The sequence below is a fragment of the Oncorhynchus mykiss genome, chromosome 17 (assembly GCF_013265735.2).
Source record: "Oncorhynchus mykiss isolate Arlee chromosome 17, USDA_OmykA_1.1, whole genome shotgun sequence".
NCBI classification, from domain to species: domain Eukaryota; kingdom Metazoa; phylum Chordata; class Actinopteri; order Salmoniformes; family Salmonidae; genus Oncorhynchus; species Oncorhynchus mykiss.
The window spans coordinates 82,906,800-82,914,171 of NC_048581.1; the positions used below are offsets into that span (position 1 = coordinate 82,906,800).

Below are 7,372 nucleotides of genomic sequence, written 5' to 3' on the forward strand. Positions count from 1 at the left end.
AAACACCTGCTGTGCTCTGCGCGTGAATCTCCACCTTTTTCTCCCTGAGTATTCATTACATTGTGATTATCATTGGCACTGTCCATAGCAGTGTGATATTAGCAATCATGAGTGAGGAATGCCTGCCTTGCTGAATAAAAATCAGCCACAATTCAGTTTCCAGTTTTACTCAGAAAACGTGACAAAATGGTCAATAGGCCTGCGCATCATAATTACCTTGAGAAATCTGACCTGCAATTTGTAAACCAAGCTGCTGTACTTTTAATAACTTGTAAAACTGTATTTTGTATCTCTTTGAAGTGAGCCAAATGGATAATTTAAGCTTTAATTTATCCATTTTGAAATATGTTAAACAAGAAACGTACATTTTATATTTGATTTGGGACTTACTGAATCTGGCTTTAATACAACTGTGATATGTAGCTGTCTCACCTAGCTATCTTAAGATGAATGCAATGTAAATGTTTGGTAATGTACTGTAGCAACTTTATGGCTGAAGCTTTTCTCCAAGGGCCATGTTATTCCGGTATCCAATAAATGATCCATTGGATGGACCTGAAAAGATAATGGATATTAATGTACATTTAATCACAGCCTTTGTAAAAACCATTCTTTCCATTTTTTTGTCACAGTGGTACACTATATAATTCAGAGGGAGAATGTTAAATGCATCTGTTGCAATTATTTAAAGCAATATGATCTTATGAGTACATTTTTATTTGGTTTATTTCAGCATGTGCCTATACTGAGTATGAATAGAACATGTTTATTTAGGCGCTGGTTGACATTTGGCATAGTACTTTAAAAGAGGCTCACAGTCATGCCAACTGTGAGTTGTTTAAGTTATTAGGGTATCTATATTTTTAGAACATAAATAAAAGTTAACTATTGCCCTTGATCCCTGACATAGGGAATTCACAGCAAGATGTCTGAAAGGTCATCTCATCCTGTCGGTATAAAGCAGGACATAAAGCTGTTCTTGTCCCATTACAAATCAATGCCATGACCATAACCACCACAACACCACACCCAAAGCAAACACTCTTTATTTATTTATTCATTTACACATATCTCAAATTTCACACCTTTCCTAGCAATTATACAATACACTGTATGTGTAATGAAAAGTTAAGTTATAAGATCCTTTTTAAGCTAAGTTACTTGATAAATAGTTTTATCATTTTACACATTTTGCGGTTTTACAAATTCAAAGTCTTGCCCCATAAGGCTTAGTAGTAGTGCCCAATGTTTTGGACTTGGTTTATGAGTTCGTATTAATAACTGCCTACTTGAGAGAACGCACCTGCATTGGCTGTAATATTAAGTGACCTTATATATTTTATTACCATTGGCAAAACCTACCAACACACTTAGCAACAGAGAGCTTGGTCAGATCATGCAATTGGAGAGCAACCTGAGGAGCAGACCTTGAAATGCCCAAGCTTGTTTCCTTCCCTGAGCTGATCGTTTCAAGACAATCTTCCTGTGCTCACCCTGCTTTGCCCTCGCAGTAAAACTATTGCACTTTGCCATGAAAGGCAAGAGGTGTCATAAACCTCACTTTTCCGTCCTCTCGAAAACATCATCTCACATATTGCTAATTCTCTCGTTGCGATAATGGGATAACTAGACAGTGTGTAATTGACATAATCTATACATTATTATGTGAAACAAATGGTTTAGGTCAAATATAGCAACTGCCTGGACTTAATAATATGTTGTCAGGTTTATACTTAGGGCTCGATTCAATCCATATTGCCAAAGTTCGGTGTTATAGTTCTGAATGAATGCAGTCTCCGTATAACGTGGGAATATTGCCTTTAAATGTCAATCGTGCTACAACGATGATTTTCAGCTCTATGGATTGAATAGCCAGCAAATAACTGTAATTATTAGTCGTGACATGTGGACAAGGGTGACATGTAAGAATACTGTCTACGCTTAGGCCATCTCTTTTCTGTTGATACCATGTCCATCGTCACCACCATGTTGGGGTGGCTTTAAACATAATCCTTATACAGAGAAGGGAGGGGGGCTATATATATATATAGGTGTACATTACATCCTATGATGTTGTACAGGTAGCCTAGTGGTTAGAGCATTGGGTCAGTAACTGTAAAGTGTTGCTGGGTCGAATCCTCGAGCTGGCAAGGTAAAAATATGTCATTCTGCCCCTGAACAAGTCAGCTAATCCACTGTTCCCTGGGCGCCGAAGATGTGGAAATTGATTATGGCAGCACCACATTTTTGATTCAGAGTTGTTGGGTTGAACGCAGAAGACACATTTCAGCTGAATGCGTTCAGTTTTACAACTGACTAGGTATCCTACTTTCCCTTTACATGGTATACAGGTACAGTTGAAGTCGGAAGTTTACATAAACCTTAGCCTTATACATTTAAACAAAATGTTTCACAATTCCTGACATTTAATCCAAGTAAAAATTCCCTGTTTTAGGTCAGTTAGGATACCACTTAATTTTGAGAACGTGAAATGGCAGAATAATAGTAAAGACAATAATTTATTCCAGCTTTTGTTTCTTTCATCACATTCCCAGTGGGTCAGAAGTTTACATACACTCAATTAGTATTTTGTAGGATTGCCTTCAAAATGGTTTAACTTGGGTCAAAAGTTTTGGGTAGCCTTCCACAAGCTTCCCACAATAAGTTGGGTGAACTCTGGCCAATTCCTCCTGACAGAGCTGGTTTATCTGAGTCAGTTTTGTAGGCCTCCTTGCTCGCACACCCTTCTTCAGTTCTGCCCACAAATTATCTATGAGTTTGAGGTCAGGGCTTTGTGATGACCACTCCAATACCTTGACTTTGTTTTCCTTAAGCCATTTTGCCACAACTTTGGAAGTATGCTTGGGGTCATTGTCAATTTGTAATACCTATTTGCGACCAAGCTTTAACTTCCTGACTGATGTCTAGAGATGTTGCTTCAATATACCGACATCGTTTTCCTGTGTCATGATGCCATCTATTCTGTGAAGTGCACCAGTCCCACCTGCAGCAAAGCACCCACACAACATGATGCTGCCACCCCCGTGCTTCACGGTTGGGGTGGTGTTATTTGGCTTGCAAGCCACCCCCTTTTTTATCCAAACATAACGATGGTCATTATGGCCAAACAGTTCTGTTTTTGTTTCATCATATCAGAGGACATTTTTCCAAAAAGTACAATCTTTGTCCCGATGTGTGAAACAACCCTGTGTTGTTTGCGGCACAGCCGGCAGCGCGCTGGACCTCGGGCTAGAGGAGGCTGGTTCGAGACCTGCTCCCTGCTTGTTTCATTACATTGGTGTCAGAAGTGATCGGACCTTGCATCCACAACAGTGTAGGTGCTTGGCCGGTGAGCGCGTTCCTGTAAGATGTAGAGTTGCAAGCTAGCGCGAGGACTAGCTCTTTGAAAGGAAGGATTAGTGTAATGATCCTGGGTATATAAGCGTGGAAATTGACTCTGCCGCGTGAGCATGCTATTGCGGCACAGTCGATAGCGCGCCGGACCTTGGGCTAGAAGGTCGAGGGTTCGAGACCTGCTCCCTGCTGTTTCATTACATGTGCATTTGCAAACTGTAGTCTGGCTTTTATATGGCGGATTTTGAGCAGTTGCTTCTTCTTTGCTGAGCGGCCTTTCAGGTTACGTCTATATAGGACTCGTTTTACGGTGGATGTAGATACTTTTGTACTTGTTTCCTCCAGCATCTTCACAAGGTCCTTTACTGTTGTTCTGTACTTTTCTAAACAAAGTACGGTCATCTCTAGGAGACAGAATGCGTCTCCATCCTGAGCGGTATGACGGCTGCCTGGTCCCATGGTGTTTATACTTGCGTACTATTATTTGTACAGATAAACGTGGTAGCTTCAGGCATTGGTTTAGGTGGTACCTTCAGGTCGTTGGAAATTGTAGACCTTGTTGAGAACTACCATTTTTTTCTGAGGTCTTGGCTGATTACTTTTGATTTTCCCATGATGTCAAGCAAAGATGCACTGAGTTTGTAGGCCTTGAAATACGTCCACAGGTACACCTCCAATTGTCTCAAATGATGTCAATTAGCCTATCAGAAGCTTCTTAAGCCATGACATAATTTTCTGGTATTTTCCAAGCTGTTTAAAGGCACTGTCAACTTACTGTATGTAAACTTCTGTCCCACCGGAATTGTGATGCAGTGAATTATCTGTGAAATACTTTGTCTGCAAACAACTGTTGGAAAAATTACTTGTGTCATACACAAAGTAGAGGAGCGGTTGAAAAACAAGTTTTAATGAATCCAACCTAAGTGTATGTAAACGTCCGACTTCAACTGTACTTAATGTAACTAACATACTTTCTCACATGTTGTTGTTTTATTTCTAATTCAAAAGGACACAAAATCAATTTCAATGATAATACTTAGCAGGGTGGCCTAACTAATTAACAAGTTCATGGATATATTAGTTATTTTTCTCCATATAGCCATATTCAAATTGACCGTGGCCGGGACTGAAACCTTAATATCAATAATACCTTAATAAACTAATAATATTGCTTACCGACAGTATGTAACATGGTTAGTATGTAACCGTAGTGACAAGCATAAACTTAATAGGCAATGTATGAGAAGACGTCATACATTGAGAAATCATGTTTGTTCCCTGCCATTTCTTTGTTTTGGTAGAGCCAACCCCCTTATCTGATTGCATGCAGCTGTTGTCTCATTACATATGTTGATTTGAAAATATATAGATTTTGCATGCTGTTTTTGTATTTTTTTTTTCAAGTAATACATTTATGTTTCTGACATTTTACTCAGCCTGTGGCTCCAATTTCAACGTTGGCACCAAACCCTCTAAATAGGCTGTCAGGTCCATTACATTGTCACAAATTAACTTTTTCTCACAGGAAACTTTTTTTCTCCTGAAAATATAATGCTGAATCCAGCTGAACATATTTTAGGTAATCTGGCAAGTGTGTTCTAACAATGAGTACACTTTGATACTTAAATTGGTTACTACCTGGTCCAAATTGTTTTTAAGTTTGCAGAGAAATCCAAAAGAAACTATAAAGCAATTATTATATCATTTTCTAAAATAAAAATACCACATTTCTGTTAAATGAAGTGTATTACGAAGTTATTACACATAATTCTCTCATCGACTCAAAGGTAGAGTGTGTTTGCAATGTGGGTGGGAAACAATTAATTTTATAGTCAATGAGAGAAACAGCTGTCTTACCTCTTGATACATCAAACTTCACCTTAACTTGTAAGACGCTCTTGATGTTTCCGTTTTTGTGATTGGTTCCCTGGCATCTTTCACGTAGGGGAAAGACATTTCTGTTTTCTCAATCGTCTGGTTTCCGCAGTCATCTCATATGACTCAGGCACAGACAATGAAGTCTCAGTTTTCATCAAATTCCATAACAGGAGTTCCCACAACTGGCTTCTTATAACTGCCTCCATCTGTTTCCAATGCTCTGCCTCATAATTTACACCCTCTTCTGGTTCTCTGTCGACACCCTGACTGCCACTTTGTTTGCCCTCTGTGTATGTCCATTTGTTGATATCCCACCCTCCCTCTTTTATTGCAACCATATCAGAGGTTGTACACTATATTCAAGTACCAGTCAAAAGTTTGGACACACCTACTCATTCAAGGGGTTTTCTACATTGTAGAATAATAGTGAAAAAAACTAAAAACCAAAACTATGAAATAACACATCATGTAGTAACCAAAAAAGTGTACATTTTATATTTGAGATTCTTCAAAGTAGCCACTCTTTGCCTTGATGACAGCGTTGCACACTCTTGGCATTCTCTCAACCAGTTTCATGAGGAATGCTTTTCCAACAGTCTTAAAGAAGTTCCCACATATGCTGAACACTTGTTGGCTGCTTTTCCTTCAATCTGCGGTCAACCTTCAATCTACTCAACCCAAAACATATCAATTGGGTAGAGGTCGGATGACTGGGAAAGCCATGTCTTCTGATGTAGCATTCCATCACTCTCCTTCTTGGTCAAATTGTCCTTACACTGCCGGTAGGTGTGTTTTGGGTTATTGTTCTGTTGAAAAACAAATGATAGTCCCACTATACAAACCAGATGAGATGACATATGGCTGCAGAATTCTGTCGTAGCCATGCTGGTTAAGTGTGCCTTGAATTCTAAATAAATCACTGACAGTGTCACCAGCAGAGCACCCCCACACCATCACACCTCCTCCTCCATGCTTCATGGTGGGAACCACACATGCAGAGATCATCCGTTCACCTACTCTGCGTCTCACGAAGACACAGCGGTTGAAACCAAAAATGTCAAATTTGGACTCATCAGACCAAAGGATGTATTTCCACTGGTCTAATGTCCATTGCTCGTGTTTCTTGGCCCAAGTCTCTTCTTCTTATTGGTGTCCTTTTTGCGTGATGTATTGTTGTCTGTAACTACTTGCCCTTTTTGCTGGCCTGTCATTGTGAGGGGTAGGCCGTCATTGTAAATAAGAATTTGTTCTTAACTGACTTGCCTAGTTAAATAAAGGTTACGTTTTGTTTTTTAGATGGTAGTGGGTTTTTTTCAGCATTCTACTCTGAACAGTCTGAGAAGTGTCTGTTATTTGAATCATTTATTTTGGCTGCAATCTGAGGTGCAGTTAACTATAATCTACTTATCCTCTGCAGCAGAGGTAACGCTGAGTCTTCTGTTCCTGTAGCGGTCCTCATTAGAGCCAGTTTCATCATATCACTTGTAACAATGTGCACTGAGAGTCGGGAAGCAATTTCAGGGAGTGAGAGTTTTAATAAATAAATGTAACATAGGAAGGTTCCTTCCTGGGGAAGGAACCAAAGGGAGTGACATATGTAGGGAAGGTAATCAGGGAAGTGATGGAGTGACAGGTGTGAGCCATAACGAGCAGCCCGGTACAAGCTTTTCACCCCCCCCCCCATTCATTTTGGGGGGAGGGTGGCAATAATGATAGAACTAGCAATAATCAAAACTGGAAAATGATGATACGTAGTTTCTTGCAATAGCCCTCTGTGACTGAAAATAATATTTTTCTCAAAACACTGATTCCTAAAAGATGTGTCTGGAGATTTGGTCAACTGAGCAGGCTCAGCTACACCATAAGGACCCCTTATTCATGTCCTCATTAAAGCATTTGTAGCAAGACCGCTCATGGCCTGTAAAGTTCTCTACTTTTGATAGGTTTAAACAAACAATAGTGGAATCACAATGGTCACCACCATAAACTGTCAACTCCATCTGCCTGATAGATTAAAATAGAATATTAATTCTGGTTCAAATATGTTATATTTAATTATGTTTAGAGTCATAAAGCAACTGAGGGAATAATAAATTGCTACTCAGTATACCACTTCAACGAAGAATAAAAATGCAGTTTT

At 39.4% G+C, this 7,372-nt stretch overlaps 1 protein-coding gene across 2 annotated transcripts in view; it reads right to left on the reverse strand.

Annotated features, from left to right (window-relative positions):
* The window catches only part of igfn1.1 (immunoglobulin like and fibronectin type III domain containing 1, tandem duplicate 1), a 37,793-nt gene extending 32,563 nt beyond the window's left edge, over positions 1–5,230 (reverse strand). For both annotated transcript variants that reach the window (XM_036950775.1, XM_036950774.1), the window contains exon 1: positions 5,212–5,230. The gene's annotated coding sequence lies outside the window, so the exon portion shown is untranslated. The remainder of the gene's footprint in view (positions 1–5,211) is intronic.
* Between the last annotated feature and the right edge of the window lie 2,142 nt (positions 5,231–7,372).